The 17,357-nt window shown below is 43.8% G+C and overlaps 1 protein-coding gene across 2 annotated transcripts in view; it reads left to right on the forward strand.

Moving 5' to 3' along the window:
* Positions 1-17,357, forward strand: part of REC114 (REC114 meiotic recombination protein) — a 109,081-nt gene that overhangs the window by 85,282 nt on the left and 6,442 nt on the right. The window lies entirely within an intron of this gene.

A 17,357-nucleotide genomic window follows, 5' to 3' on the forward strand; every position in this document is an offset into this window, starting at 1 on the left:
TAAGCTGCTTGCACAGCTGGTAGTGACTGCCTCATATATTGGCTGCTACTTCTGAGAGAACAGGAGAACACGAGCCCGACCGTACATGTTGGCTTAACAGGAGCGTTCATGGACTTGTGCCCCTTACAGTATAATAGGGTGAGGGGTATTGTAAGCACTGTGAAGAAGTTGTCTCTGCTGCCACCCTTTACCTGTGTGTATGTGTCACCCACTCCTGATACTACTACTGCCCATACTCCTCCCACTACTACCCCTACTCCTGATACTACTACTGCCCATACTGTTCCCACTACTACCCCTACTCCTGATACTACTACTGCCCATACTGTTCCCACTACTACCCCTACTCCTGATACTACTGCTGCCCATACTGTTCCCACTACTACCCCTACTCCTGATACTACTACTGCCCATACTGTTCCCACTACTACCCTCACTCCTGATACTACTACTGCCCATACTGTTCCCACTACTACCCCTACTCCTGATACTACTGCTGCCCATACTGTTCCCACTACTACCCCTACTCCTGATACTACTACTGCCCATACTGTTCCCACTACTACCCTCACTCCTGATACTACTACTGCCCATACTGCTCCCACTACTACCCCTACTCCTGATACTACTACTGCCCATACTGTTCCCACTACTACCCTCACTCCTGATACTACTACTGCCCATACTGCTCCCACTACTACCCCTACTCCTGATACTACTACTGCCCATACTGTTCCCACTACTACCCCTACTCCTGATACTACTACTGCCCATACTGTTCCCACTACTACCCTCACTCCTGATACTACTACTGCCCATACTGCTCCCACTACTACCCCTACTCCTGATACTACTACTGCCCATACTGTTCCCACTACTACCCTCACTCCTGATACTACTACTGCCAATACTGCCACTAATATTACACTAATAAATAAATAAATCAAGATTTAAATCAAGACAATTTTTTAAAAATCGAGAATTTATATGCAAAGAAGGGGTCCATGGAGCCTCAGGTGCGAGTCTCAAAACACGGGAATAGCCAGATATCCCTCTCGGGCGGCCGGGGCTGCGGGCGGGCGGCTGGCTGGAGCATATACTTCACCTGATCGGCGGGTTACAGACAAACTCGCAGCAGGGATGTACATCCCTTCTGCGTGTTTGTCTGTCATTGAAAGTATAGGACCGGGATCCGCAGGTGAGTCTCGCTGCAAAAACGCAGCAAGGAACTCACTGCGGATCCGGCGAGTGGGTTTGTACCCTAAAGGTGAGTGGGATGTTTATTTTTTATTTGGTATGGACTAGGGACATTTTTGTGGGAGGGGAGGAGCTCACTACAATACACGGAGTACCTGAGGAGAGGGGGAGTTAAAGGTGTATTCCCCTCAAAACTTTCATTATTTACGCATACTGCATTCTGTAATATGCTTTTATTTTTGTTCTTACACCGTTCCTCAGCTTGCCCCGCCGATTCTCCCACTCAACTGAAGAAATCAGCTACTGTGCAGGTCCACTCTGTTAAACTCCTTTTCTTCTCCTCCCCATGGGCAGGGTTAGCTAAGCAATGACAGCTACACCGGCCTACAGGAAATGTCACAGTGATCATGTGACCACTGCAAGGATGCTGTTCAGGAACATGACAGAACTATCTGCTCTCCTGCAGCACCCCCCCCTTTCTGAACAGATACGTCTGCAGAATCTCAATGCAGCCTCCCCACAACAGCTCAAATTTCCCACCCCCCTCCATCTACATAGCCTCTAGCATATACACACCAGCATCTACATAGCCTGCCACAGCGGCAGTGTGAGCAGCAGCATCTACACATCCTTCCAATGGCCAGCCGCCCCCGGACAAATACATATCAGCAGAAGCATCTACACAGCCTCCCCCGCAGACCGTCCGCAGGGGTTTGCTTGCCGGGGGAGTCAGTGTTGATGCCACTTCTGACATGTGTCAGACACCTTTGTTTACTGGGGGGGACAGGTATGGTCTGATGATGGGGCTGGACTGCATGATGGAAAATGTAGTTTACCATCTGGCGCCATGTTAGCTGTATACAACCACTTAGAAAAAAGTTAAAAAACGAGAACAGCAGCTTAAACTACTCAAAGGGACTTGGTGAGTATGACTGGCAAGGTTGTCTAGCCTTTAACTACAATGACGTGCACCTTTTTCTCAATTTGCCCAATATTAGTCTGGATTTATCAAGTAGCCTGAAACTCACATTGTGTGGTATTTCTCACAGCAACCAATCACAGCTAAGGTTTCTTTATACCAAAGCTCATGAAGTTATTAAAGGGGTACTCTTAAAAAAATTAACCCTGTTCAATCCCCATCCATAATCTATGTTTGTTTGTAATAGGTTTCTATCACATGAATTGGACTGTTTGGGGAAGATTTATCAAAGGGTGGAAAATTTAGACTGGTGCAAACTGACCACAGCAACCAATTACAGCTCGGCTTCCAGTTTTGGTGAAAGGAAAGCTGAGCTGTGATTGGTTGCTGTGGGCAGTTTGCACTAGTCTATATTTTACACCCTTTGATAAATCTCCCCCTTTGTCTGCAACACATCCTGACTCACACCCTGAAACTGCAGAAAATCCTCACTTCCTGGTCCACACAGTCTTAGCTCCTCTGTCCTTCCCCTCCCTTTTAAACCAAAGTCACATGAATTCAGTCTGTTCTGTTGCAAGGCAAGCTGTAACACCTTGTCTCTAACCCCGCCCACCACTGACATCACATCAATCAGTGCGCACCTCGCCAAGGGACAGGGAAACATCAGAACAGCAGCCTCTTCCTAATCTATCTATGTAGATGGATATGCGGCCAAGGGTAAGCTTGACTGTCAAGGGTTAATTAATTACCTCTGGCAGTTAGAGAATGCCAGAAGTGCCAGCACACAACATTGCTAGTTGTCCAGCAGTGAGGGAGTTAACAGTGAGAACTGTGTTGTGCATCCAGGGAGATAAGGGGCATATAAGAATCAGGAGGGGAGTCCAGTCAATGTTCTGTGAGGTAAAAGGAAGCAAGGTCCTGTGTATGAGGTAGAAATAGTGAGAAAGAAAGCCAGATGTGAAAACAACAGCCAGAGATCACAGCACAGGAGCTGGATTTGCCACAAAGGGAGAGAATTCAGCCCAGTGGAAATCAGATGGATTATAGGACTGGTACCTGTAAGCTGAAAATCAGCCAGACTGTGTGGGTGCTAGGAGGCATTTCATCACGGTCACCACAGATGTTTCTTTGTGTTGGAGTTAACGGTATTGAGAATATACCTGAATAAATTTGTTAAACTGCACTACAGTGGAGCCTTATTAACTTTGAGGTGTGCTATTGAGAGGATACGTTTAAGGGACCTGACCCAAGGCATCCCCTCCCCTGTGGATAACAGATTGATAGATATTTTGTTTACAGTGTATGGTTGCCTTCACACCTACTGGATCCACAGCGAGATCCGCTGCGGATCCAGTCCCATTCATTCCTATAAAGCACATACTCGCAGCGGGATTGACATCCCGCTGTGAGTATGGGAGTTAACCCCCCGCAGCCCCGAGCATACATTACCTGCTCGGCGACGTGGCTGCATGTCAGGCTTCTGGCTCCCATCGGTCCTTCTCAGCCAATCAATGCACGGCAGCACTGATTGGCTGAGCGGGACAGGAGCAGGTAATGTATGCTCAGGGCTGTGAGCGGCCAGCAGCGGGGGGGGGGGGTTAAAGGGGCCGGGTCCCATGCAGGCAGTGGATCCGCTGCATGTATGGGACCCATTCAGCTTCACACTGCAGGATCCGTGGCGGATTTCGCTGCAAATTCGCAGTGTGAAATCCGCTGCAGATCCAGTACGTGTAAAGCTGCCCTAAAGCAGAAGCAGATTGAGTCATCGATGGGCACATACTACAAGATGAGGTAGATAATTGGCAGTTAGCTCTGAGGGGCAATGCATGCTGGGAAATGTAGTTTCCAGGCCAGCGCCATCTTAGATATAGACCAGCTTTTAGAAAAACTTGTAGCTCAGGAATAGCGGCAGCTAGAAAGACGGGATATGGCTTAAAATGCTCAGGGAGACTTAGTGAGTAAGACCATGGTTTAATTTTTTTTTAGCTCTTGGGTGGAATACCCTTTTAAACCTGAGCTTCAGTCAGCCTGATAAATCTGGGCTAATGAGACTATTTAGAGACAATTCTGATACAAACAAATCAACACCACAAAAAATAGATTAGGCTTATCCCTGATAGTAAATTACACTTTCCAATACACCAGTCTATTCTTGCCATAGCAGAACAAGACCACACACAGAAACCCCCTTGTTGATAAATCTCCCCATTTTGTTTCTGTTATTTTTTTTGGGGGTAATTGCGCCTTAGCTAGGATTTATATAGGCAGGTGACTAAGGGGGTTAAGACTACGGTGGACCACAGAACAGATGAACAGTCCTTGTAAAGTTTGTCAGGAATGTGGCTTTGCGCTCCTCAGTTCGGGTTGTGCGGCGCAGAAGGCACTAAACCTGGTCTGAACAAGGTTCTGTTTTTATTTGTTCAGCCCCACCTGCTTTGTCTCTTAGCCTCTGGCAATGCAAGAGTTACTCTGCTAGCTTGATTCGCAAATCGTTCGCATTGAATAACACGTCGTTCGGTCATTCGCAGTAGATACGAACGCAATAGTGAAGAAAAAACGATCGCAAATACAATCATAAGTAACGATTATCGTTTCATGGAAATAAGTGAACGGTTTCAGGTATTTTGCAATAGCAATTGTTTGAGATCGTTAATCGTTAACGATTATGCGAACAATAATCGTACCGGTGGAATAGGGCCCTTGTAGACTGTTCACGTTTACCCGACTTGTCTGCCAATTTTGTACTTTTGCTGCCCGCCGTTACCGACTCGGATTGTTGACCTTGGATTTATTGTGTTTGTTTGTCGCTGATCTGTGTTTCACCCTATTGAGTATAGGGCAAGTAGGCAGGGACCGTGGGCGGGGTCAGCTTAGGGCTCACTGTCTGTGTCTTGTCAGATTGCTTTTTGCCATACCCGACGCTGACAGTTTATGCTACTTTTTATTCCCCCCCCCCCTTCTTTGTCATCCTGAGGGTCATTATCAGTTCAGGGCCTGATTCTGCTTAATCAATACAACAGCAGAATACAATAACCTCCCCATCATTGCCTATATCTCTGATGATCATGGTGCCAATGGTAAAACAGAACACTATGTCAATGAAGAGCTGACCCTCTATAAATTGTTTTTGGGATTACAGAGGGACAGTGTCACTTTGCAGCTTTGCTGCTACTAAAATTGACAATATGTCATTCACATCTGGCCAGAACAGAGATGCACAATATTCCCAAAGTTGTCACCACTTGAATTTCAACCTGGGAATTAACGTTGACCATGTGGTGAATGACCGCATGAGGCTATTGAGAGTCCAGGGTGTGCCCACCGCCCATGTATGACAGCCAGTCCCTCCTTACACCAAACTGTTGATCACAGTGCCCTAACCCCACTTATACAGCTGAGGGGTTGTTACAGTGTATGTTGTTTAGCAAAAAGTAACACGCACTATAATGCTCATGAGCACCCTCCACACTTCCGAACTCCACCAGTCCGGACAAAACATCCAATATATACAATAGTAGTGAAGGAAAAAAGTGATTTGCTCACCATGTAGCCGCCAACTTCGGGTTATGAAACCCACTGTGCTCCAATTGTAAGGAGCAATATACTCACAGAGTCGATATGACTTAAATCTTTTTTATTTTCTTCTTTTAAAGTGAATGCAGCAAAAAGTTAACATGCTCACAGCTGATGTTACTCTCAGACTCGTACGCCCAAATACGTCCTCCTCGCGGACGTTTCGGAGGATACAGACTCCTCCTTTCTCATGCGCGAGGACGCCCTCTCCCTTACGTCCTCGCGCATGAGGAAGGAGGAGTCTGTATCCTCCGAAACGTCCGCGAGGAGGACGTATTTGGGCGTACGAGTCTGAGAGTAACATCAGCTGTGAGCATGTTAACTTTTTGCTGCATTCACTTTAAAAGAAGAAAATAAAAAAGATTTAAGTCATATCGACTCTGTGAGTATATTGCTCCTTACAATTGGAGCACAGTGGGTTTCATAACCCGAAGTTGGCGGCTACATGGTGAGCAAATCACTTTTTTCCTTCACTACTATTGTATATATTGGTTGTTACAGTGTATTACAGAGCCCCAGTCCTACTCAAACAGCTGTGGGTTTGTTACAGTGTATCACAGAACCCTAGCCCCTATTGGCCTTAAAGGGGTTATCCAGCGCTACAAAAACATGGCCACTTTCCCCCTACTGTTGTCTCCAGTTTGGGTGGGGTTTTGAAACTCCGTTCCATTTAAGTAAATGGAGCTTAATTCCAAACTGCACCTGAACTGGAGACAACAGTAGGGGGAAAAGTGGCCATGTTTTTGTAGCGCTGGATAACCCCTTTAACTATTTAACTGTTGTGGAATCAAAAATAATAAACAGCCCATGATCATCCCGGAGCGCTCCTGCTTGAGTCTCCCGTTGCAGCTAGTGATTGGCTAAGCAGGCTATCAAAGAGCAGGGACCTGGAGAGTAAAGCAGTAGTGCACTGGGGGTATTGTGAGCAGGTATGCATGGGTTATTAGGCCTTATTCACACGTTCCGTAATTTACGGATCCGTATTTCCGTATCCGAGTTAGTGCACATTGAAGTCTATTGGGCTATTCACACGATCAGTAGCAGAAATGGATGAAAATCAATCCGTAAAAAAAAAGGACATGTCCTAGTGCGGACCGGGTGCGGACCCAGATTTTTTCACGGATGCTCTCATTGACATCAATTGTCTACGGATTGTTTGCGGATTGCAACATGTTTGGCATCCGTATTTCCGTAGAAAAATATGGATAACTCATGCTCCTATTGTGCACAGCAGTATATAGAAGTGCTGGGATCTATAGTTCTCCGGATCTCCGGGCGGACAGCTGACGGAATTCCGCGGACATTTTCCGCGAGAATTCCTCAGTCTGAACCTGCGGCTGCATCAGACCCCCTCCTGCGGCTGCATCAGACCCCCTCCTGCGGTAAGGATGCGATCTCCTATGCGATCCTCCTGTGCCGTTCTGCCTTCAGTGCTCTTAATTGATTTATTGATACTTTCCTAACCACATAGTAAACACCAATTTATTGAGCTAATTGGTAATGATGATTGGCAGCTGGGCTACAAAGGTACAAGTACCAATTACCTCAATAAATTGGGGTGTTTACAATCAACACCCCAATTTATTGAGGTAATTGGTACTTGTACCTTTGTAGCCCAGCTGCCAATCATCATTACCAATTAGCTCAATAAATTGGTGTTTACTATGTGGTTAGGAAAGTATCAATGAATCAATTAAGAGCGCTGAAGGCAGAACGGCACAGGAGGATCGCATAGGAGATCGCATCCTTACCGCAGGAGGGGTCTGATGATGCCGCCGGAGGGGGTCTGATGCCGCCGGAGGGGGTCTGATGATGCAGGAGGGGGTCTGATGCCGCCGCAGAGGAGGTCTGATGATGCCGCAGGAGGGGGTCTGATGCCGCAGAGGGGGTCTGATGCCGCCGCAGGAGGGGGTCTGATGCAGCCGCAGGAGGGGGTCTGATGCAGCCGCAGGAGGGGGTCTGATGCAGCCGCAGGAGGGGGTCTGATGCAGCCGCAGAGGGGGTCTGATGCCGCAGAGGGGGTCTGCCATTCATTCACTGCTCAGTTGAAGTCTGGTCCAGCAACGGATGGAATACGGATGGAATACGGATGTCCAATCCGCAATTTCTCACGGGTTGTTTCAGGACCAGAAAAAATACTGAACGTGTGCATAAGGCCTTAGTTTTAACCCCATGGCAATTAAATAGTGAGGTAGTGGGGTAGTGAGGTAATAATAGCTTAGGGCAATTAACCTCTGCAATCCTATCTCCCCCCATTGCTAGCCATAACAGGACATATAACTGCGCACATTTTTCTTGTTTCACACGCTTTCATGACACTAAGCAAAACACAGGAATATCTGTTGCGCTCACCTAGGTGTGCTTCTACTTGTGCGTCAACCCGCAGACTGGATAACTTCAGGCCGTTGCTCAGTGGCCTGATTGGTCAGCCACCTCCCACCCCTTTTTATCCATACCTGCTGGTATCCACTACCTTTCTGCTCTGACATTTCACGATTAACCAAGGCCATATTCTGTTTAATTTTTTTTTCACAATCACCCAGCCCTAATCAGAAGGTTCATATGTTTACTTCCTTTTTAAATGCAAGTCTTCACTATCTGCTCTGGTAGAAAAAGTCAAATATGAACTAGATAAAGACTAACTGAATGCAACGTTGCAAGACATTAAGGGTCACTTTTTCTTCTGTCCAGAATAGGGATGAGCGAACTTGCAATAAGTTTGTGTTTGCGCAAACCCGAATGCTCAGCATTTGAATCCCACTGCCTGGTGAAGATGGATGCAGCCCTTTGCCTGCCTGAAAATTGTTTAGAATTGTAATTTACAGCTATAGATTTTAACAGCTGTTAAAGTGACACTGTCACCTCCTTTTTGCATTCTGACATCTCTACACAGGTGTAAAGGGTAATTTAAGCGGTTTTCATACCTTATTTTATATCATACGTCATGGTGCTTGTTCAAGTAAAAAGTCATCTTTTATCAACTGCAGATTGTGTTAAGTTGGCCCCGCCCCCTAGTCGGCCATTGGAACAGGCTGGCCGAAAGGTCTAGACCCCACCCCCTTTACGTCAGCCAACCAATGGGTGTCAAGGGGGCGGGGCAAACTGTGCCGTTGTGGGCGAGGCTAAGTGGCGCTATGCCGAGGGGCCACGCCCACTTAATACAATCTGCAGTTGATGAAAGGACACTCTTTACTTGAACAAACACCATGACGTATGATATGAAATAAGGTATGAAAACCGCTAAATTTACCCTTTACACATGTCAGAATGCACAACGGGGGTGACAGTGTCACTTTAACTATGTGGAATAATCAGAAACAACTTGATTATGAGAACAGTGCATTAAAAGAGTAGAAATATTCCTATACCTTCCTATACACTTTAATTAGCAATTTCCTTTTTATACTTTGTACCGTGAGTACAGGGTAAATAAGCATCACACTGTCACTTAAAAATAGGGGTAGAGAATACATGCTCATGCTCTGAGCAGACAAGACTTTGTGCCTAGGATCTACTATTCACACATAACATCCCTCATTATTGAACAATCCCAGCTGATTTTCAATGAAGGTTTTGTTCTTCAAAGAATTGCAGTGGATTCCAGCTAGGTTGAAAATGGAAATGTGGATAGGTTCTCTTATTTCAAATCTGTGTCCTAGAAGATGTAAAATGGGAGTGATTGCCCTAAAAGTAGTGTATGTACTGATCAAAAGTGATGCAGATGTGAACATCACCCACACCTATAATCAAGAATACAGTCAAATCTGGCCTTGTAACCGTTTGCTCACTGAAAGACCTTTACAGCTATGTAACATAGAAACAATTGAAGCTATTATTTCCAGATACTGAAGCTGCAATGTTAAATTACACTTTATGGTTATGTTCCCACTACTTGCTAACAATGGCTGTTCTTTAGTGAACGGCTGTTGTTTAACGCTAAACCACAGCCGTTGTTGTAAAACTATGTTAAAGGGGTACTCCAGCGTGGGGGCTATTTTGGGATCTGGCCGGGGAGGAGAGAAGACGTCCACTCACCTCCCCGGATCCAGCGGCGGGTCCCGTATCGCGGCGCTCTGGTTTCCGGACGCTTCCTGGTGTCTGACGTGAGCTCGAGACGTGACGTCTTAAGCCCGCTCAGCCAGTCAGTGACACAGGCGGGATCCTTTTCAAGTCCGCTCAGATCCCGCCTCTGTCACTGATTGGCTGAGCGGGCTTGAGACTTTTCGAGCCTGCATCAGACACCAGGAAGCGGTTGGGAACCAGGGACCGGAGCGCCACGATACAGGACCCACCGCTGGATCCGGGGAGGTGAGTGGACATCTTTTCTCTCGGCCACCTCCTCCCTGGCCAGATCCCAAAATAGCCCCCACGCTGGAGTACCCCTTTAAATTACATTGATTACGCATGTGGTTTTACAACAACGGCCGTTGTTTGCACTCATCTGTATGTAGTGGGAACATAGCCTTTGGCTAACCAGCTCTTGTTTTGTTTTTTTCTCCTGGAGAGGCAGAAGCTTAAAAACTGAGATTGGCGAATTTAAAGTACAAATAAATTGCTTCGTTAGCTCGGCAATCTGCTTTTCAGCCAGCTGCCTTTGAAGTCCGTGTTGCTCCATGCTGCTCCACCCTGGGGCTTCCAAGGCAGCTGGCTGTTGAGCAGATTGACTACCTAACTAGGACCCTATTATGGTGCCTTTACACAGAGAGATTTATCTGACAGATCTCCCAGGAACAGACTTTACAACAGGAAACAGGTCATAAAGGAAAGACTGACATTTCTCCTCTTTTCAAATCCATTCCTGGCTTTGGCTTAAAAAATCTGTCGAATAAATCTCTGTGTAAACGCACCATTACACCAACAGATATCAGACCAATTTATCTGACAGATTTTTGAAGCCAAAACCAGTACAGACTATAAACAAGAGAACAGGTCATAAAAGAAGGACTGAGATTTCTCCTCCTTTTCAAATCCATTCCTGGCTTTGGCTTAAAAAATCTGTCAGATAAATTGGTAAGAAATCTGCTGGTGTAATAGGGCCCTAAGCGATTCGCTTAGTTTGTACTGAATATTTGCTCATGTTTACTAGAGATGATTGAACATCGGAAAATCTTAGGTTCTATCGAACTCGAACCTTGTAGAACCTTCCGCATTTTATTCCCGATGCCTTCCCGCTCCGTGGGGAAGGAGGAGACAGCCCGGGTACCATCTGGAATTCTGACTATAGAATATACGCCTACAACTAAATTTATAACTGAAATGACGAAAAAATACAATTAAACAAAATGTCAAGTTTATTTAGGCATACTATCACAGACACTGTAAAAACAACACAACTTGGTAGGAAGACGGCCAGACAGCTGGGACTGCTGAAAGCAATGTAAAGTGATTTCAGTGCATCATATATGTGTGCTAACAATAAAACAATTGCATAAAACAGACCTATAATGTGCAAGCCCTATGGTTCATGTTGCAGCATATATGCAAAGTTAACATTATTCAAGATGCAACAATACAAAGTATGTGAAAGATATAGTACTTTAGGAAGTCAAGAAGCAGGAGTCTGAGGTGGAGGCTGATAAGCTAGGACATTAAGCACTTTTTTTTACATACATGGTATTGTTGCATCTTGAATAACGTTTACTTTGCACATACGTGCCATGGCATGAACCGTAGGGCTTGCACATTATAGGTCTGTTTTATGGAATTTTGTTATGTTGTTTTATTGTTAGCACACATATAAGATGTGCTGAAATCCCTTTATATTGCATTCAGCAGTCCCAGCTGTCTGCCCTTCTTCCACCCGAGTTGTGTTTTGTCTGTTTGTGATAGTTTGGTGTTTTATAGTTATTTCAGCAGGAAATTCAGTTGTAGGTATATGCACTAATGAGAATAGACCTCAGTAGCAAGAAGTTGTACATAAACAGTTTTAGTTATTTACAAGACAATACCTACCTTGGCGCAATAGGCAACGTGTTTCCACATTATCTGTATTAAGTGTGTATGTCATTTAGCAATCTGAAACTATCCCTTGATAACTGGCTTTTACCATTCCATGGATACAACACAGGAACAAATATATCTTATCTATAGCCTAGGGCACATCCTTATGTTTTTGATGCATTATATTATCATCGACACGGTATTTATCACTGCTTAAAAGCCTTTATCATTTAATAGTAGTTTAGCTTGATAAATAGAAGTGGTTCTGACACTAAGCAGGGTAAAAAAATGCCTGGGTAGCGAATGACGCTTCTGAAGAGTACACTTTAAAAACTGCTTAAATGTTTGAACCAGCCCGGAGATAGCATTCCCTTCTATCCATTTACAGCACTAAATAAACAGTGTTTAAAAGGCAACAAACTTTAATAAAACATCAAAAGCATATGAATTTACTTCATGACAAAAAGAACCAAAATGTGTCAACGAATGGTTTCATTTTATTTATTTCACCTAGGTTAAAAGTTTTGAAACATTTTGAGAGGAAATTGCATCTTGAAGACCCATGACATTGATAACTTTGTTAAAAATGTACTATTTCCCACAAATTGATTAGTGAACATAAAGAAGTATGGGAATGACCAGTTATGTGTAGTAATTTGCAAATTTGACTAAATTTAGTTTCTCTAGTGAATGGCTGTTTTTTTTTTTTTTTTTTTTTCATGCCACCTGTGTCATTGGCTGCTACTTTGCATCTAAAATATGAACTATATACCATAAAGTGGGGAAAATAAGTATTTGACACAGACAATTTTGCAAGTTTTCCCACCTACAAAGAATGGAGAGGTCTGTAATTTTTATTTTAGGTACACTTCTACTGTGAGACACAGAATCTAAAATAAAAAAAAGTACAGAAAATCACATTGTATGCTTTTTAAATAAATAATTAGCATTTTATTGCATTAAGGGGACAAACACACTTGCCGGATCCGCAGCGAGTCCACTCGCTGCGTATTTGCAGCGAGACTCGCTGCAGATCCCAACCCTATTCTTTCAATGTTAGACAAAATCGCAGCAGTGATCAGACGGCCGGGGCTGCGGGCGGGCACTGGAGCGAGCATATACTGTACCTGATCCCGGCTCCGGCTTGCTGAAGACTCCGGGAACCGCCGAAGCGGATCAGGTAAACTATATGCTCCGGCAGCCGGGGGGGGTTAACGGGGCGGGCTGGGGACAAACTCGCAGCAGGGATGTACATCCCTGCTGCGATTTTGTCTAACATTGAAAGAATAGGGCCGGGATCCGCAGCGAGTCTCGCAGCAAATACGCAGCGAGAGGACTCGCTGCGGATCCGGCAAGTGTGTTTGTCCCCTAAATAAACATTTGATCGCCTACCAACTAGCAAGAATTCTGGCTCTCACAGACCTGTTTTCCTTTAGGAAGTCCTCCTACTCTACACCAGTGCTTCTCAATTCCAGTCCCCAGGCCTCACCAATAGGTCATGTTTTGAGTAACTCCTTAGTATTTCACAGGTGATATAATTATACTCAATGCATTAGGTATTATCACAGGTGATCTTTGTATGGGAAATCCTCAAAACATGACCTGTTGGTGAGGCCTGAGGACTGGAATTGAGAAGCACTGCTCTACACTCTACCTGTATTATTTGCACCTGTTTGAACTCTTTACCTGTATAAAAAAAAACACCTATCCACACAGTCAATCACATTCTAACCTCTCCACTATGGTTGAGACCAAAGAGCTGTCTAAGAATACCAGGACCAAAATTGTAGGCATGCACAAGGCTGGAATGGGCTATAGGACAATAAGCAAGCAGAAGGCAACAACTGTTGGAGCAATGGAAGAAACACATAAGGGTGCATTTACACAGAGAGATTTATCTGACAGATTTTGGAAGCGGAGAAATCTCAATCTTTCCTTTATGACCTGTTCTCTGTTTATAGTCTGTTCCTGGCTTTGGCTTCAAAAATCTGTCTGATAAATCTTTCTGTGTAAATGCACCCTTATGACAATCTTCTTCAGTCTGGGGCTCCATGCACGATCTCTTCTTGTGGGGAGAGGATGATTCTGAAAAAGGTCAGGAAGCAGCCAAGAATTACATTAATTACAGAAGGACCTGGTCCTTACGTCACATGGTATGTAGAAAAAAGTGACATGTTATCTGTGTTTGTCATATTGATTACAACAATAGGTAACGTATAGAACTTTTATTTAACTGACTGCTTTTAAAAAAATGAAAACCTTAAAAAAAAAAAAAAAAAAAAAAAATGTTTAAAATTGCTTTATTATGATCCTTATAATGCTTTTATTTTTTGGTCAGTGTAGTTATTTGAGGCATCAAATTTTGCACCATAATCTGTACTTTTTATCAGTAGCTTGCTTGCGTATATATGGCATTCCGATCACTTTTTACTCAAATTCATCTGGAAGTAATGTGACCAAAAATGCAGTTTTGCCCTTTGGTGGTTTTTTGCGCTGGTGGTATTTACCATGGGAAATCAGGAATGTGATAATCTAATTCTAGTTAAGATTATTTTGCATGCGGCAATAACAAATATGTTTATGTAAATTTATGTACAGTGGTACCTTGGTTTAAGAGCTCACAGTTTTTCAAAATTGTGACTTGGTTTTAAAACATTGCTTTGGTTTAAGGGCTCCCTGTACTGGATGGGAGCTCGAGTGGGGGAGGGGCATGGTCTGCATAGCGGGGTCTACAGGCCTGTACTCTGACCAAGGAAGTGTCCCTCGCCTTCCAAATCATAGCAGATCTACTTCAGGCTGGGGCTTACATCAGGGGACAGGACTGTGGAGGTAATCTCTTCATAGATGTAACCCCTCTCTCCCAGGACAGAGAGCGCTGCATGTATGTGCCCACATATGTCCTGCTCATTGCTTCATGCTCCCTGCAGTCTCTGTAAGCCCTTGTGTTTCCCATCCTCTCCATTACTGTATAGTAACTTATAATATCACATATTCTGCTGTTTCTGAATGTTTGTTTCTTTGTTTTACATGTTGTTCAAAATAATAAATCATTATTTTGGGATGTGGAACCAATTGTCTGCATTTCTATGATTTCTTAGGGGAAAATTTGCTTTGGTTTAAGAGTGGATTTGGATTACAAGCACAGTCCCGGAACGAATTATGCTCGTAATCCAAGGCACCACTGTATATGTTTTTTTTTTTAAGAAAATGGAAAAAGGAGGGTACTTTAAACTTTTAATCTGGGAAGGTTTTTTTTTTATTTACACTAATTTGTAGTCTACCTAGGGGACTTCTATGAGTAATACCATGATTGCTCATAGAGATCAATGCAGTACCCATGTACTACATTGATTAATGCTTTCTTCAATTATATATACACACACACACAGGATGGTCCAAAAGTAGATAGACAGTATGTGTAATAGGGTTATGAAGGAGGAGATTTATCAGACATGGTGTAAAGTGAAACCAGCTCTGTTGCCCCTAGCAACCAATCAGATGCCACTTTTCATTCCTCACAGACTCTTTGCAAAATGAAAGGGGGAATCTGGTTGCTAGGGGCAACTAAGCCAGTTTCACAGATAAATCTGTTTTCTTTACAGATAACCCATAATGGCAAATCAAAGAAACTTGACAAGCTAGGACATTAAAGCGCAACTATAATTTCAGTAGCCAAAAAATGAAATTCCTCAAATAAAAAGCCCATGTGTTACCCTTTAAAAAGAGCCCTAAACTGCGTTGATAGTGTGTACACTCGCTGAGATATCCCCAGTTGTTTGGCTCAGAGGAATAAATGAATTTTTCTCGTGGCTGAGACAAAGTGGGCGTGGCCTATCCCTCATCTCCCTGGCTGCATCCCTCCATTCACTGAGCAGCACCTTAGCAGATGTATCACACATAGCAGGATCAGATAGAGCCCCAGCATACAGTATCACAATGTAAGATTAGATACAGAGCCCCAGCAGATGGTATCACAGACTGTGGGATTAGATACAGTCATCTGCTCTCATTACACTGTAGGATAATGTCAGCCATGGAGGTGGGGGCACCTGCTGCAGACATCTGATAGGGAATGTTATATGTACTATGGAAGGTCTACAGCTGTGTTGTGCTGGGACTTGTAGTCCTCCCCTCAGTGACTCACCCACTCTCCCTCATGCAGTACATTGGAGTCATGGCTGGGATGTCCCCTCTGGGTGAAGCACTGAGTACTTGTCCCTCCATCCAGCTCTTCCCCTGCGCTGCTCCTCACACACAACACCCTCAGCTCTGCTTAGTCACCTCTGTGAGGGGAGGGGGGAGAACATGCTGCTAGGAGGGGAGGGGGGGAGGAGGGTTTGTTTATGTTTCTCTCTGTGTCAGGGCTGTTATCTGATCCTCCTGTCAGAGTCTGTACACTCAGGACGGATCTGCAGGGAGGGGGCGTGTCCAGCAGGAATGCAGAAATAAGTCAGAGCCAGAGAGGGCTATAAGGGGATAATCAGCCTTATGTATTTAAAAAACTGTTTATTTTAGGTTATTAATGTATATTGCAAAAAGTCTTATCATGACCTAAGCTAACTAAAACTGAAAGGTCAAAATATTTTATAGTTACGCTTTAAGCACTTTTTTTTTTTTTTTACATACATGGTATTGTTGCATCTTGAATAACGTTTACTTTGCACATACGTGCCATAGCATGAACCGTAGGGGTTGCACTTTATAGGTCTGTTTTATGGAATTTTGTTATGTTGTTTTATTGTTAGCACACATATATGATGTGCTGAAATCACTTTATATTGCATTCAGCAGTCCCAGCTGTCTGCCCTTCTTACACCCGAGTTGTGTTTTGTCTGTTTGTGATAGTTTGGTGCAGCTTGTTGCTGAAACAATTGTCCAAAAAAAGTCCACCAGAAGAGCCTCTTTGGAGTTGGAAATTTCAAGAGCTTCTATCATGCGAATTCTAAAATATATTGGGTGGAAAGCTTATCATCTATGGCTAATTCATGGTTTATTGGTGGATGATCCAGACAGGCAGCTGCAATTTAGTGAGATTATGCTTAACAAAATTGGAGAAAATTCAGTAATTTTAGAGAAAATTATGTGGAGTGATGAAGCTTTTTTTCAAATTATCTGGTCATATTAACAGACATAATTGTAATTTCTGGTTTAATGAGAACATGCATTTAACATTAGAGCAACAACTAAATTAGCCTGGTGTCAATGTTTGAGGTGGTATTTCAAGTTTTGGTGTTTTAAGTTACAGCAACAGCCTAATTAACCTTTATTTCCAACAAGATGAAGCCCCTCCACATTATTCAAGAGTGGGCCGCGAGTATCTTGATGAAACATTTCCTAATAAATGGATTGCCCAAAAAGGCCCACGTTTTTTGCGCTGGTGGTATTTACCATGGGAAATCAGGAATGTGATAATCTAATTCTAGTTAAGATTATTTTGCATGCGGCAATAACAAATATGTTTATGTAAATTTATGTACAGTGGTACCTTGGTTTAAGAGCTCACAGTTTTTCAAAATTGTGACTTGGTTTTAAAACATTGCTTTGGTTTAAGGGCTCCCTGTACTGGATGGGAGCTCGAGTGGGGGAGGGGCATGGTCTGCATAGCGGGGTCTACAGTGAAGGCCCACTTGTGGATTTTTTTCTTGTGGGGAGTACTCAGGGACAAAGTTTATAGTTGAAACCCAAAAAATGTCAGTGATTTAAAAAATTACATAGGAGATGCATTTTA

Source organism: Dendropsophus ebraccatus, chromosome 1, assembly GCF_027789765.1.
Source record: "Dendropsophus ebraccatus isolate aDenEbr1 chromosome 1, aDenEbr1.pat, whole genome shotgun sequence".
Lineage (NCBI taxonomy): Eukaryota > Metazoa > Chordata > Amphibia > Anura > Hylidae > Dendropsophus > Dendropsophus ebraccatus.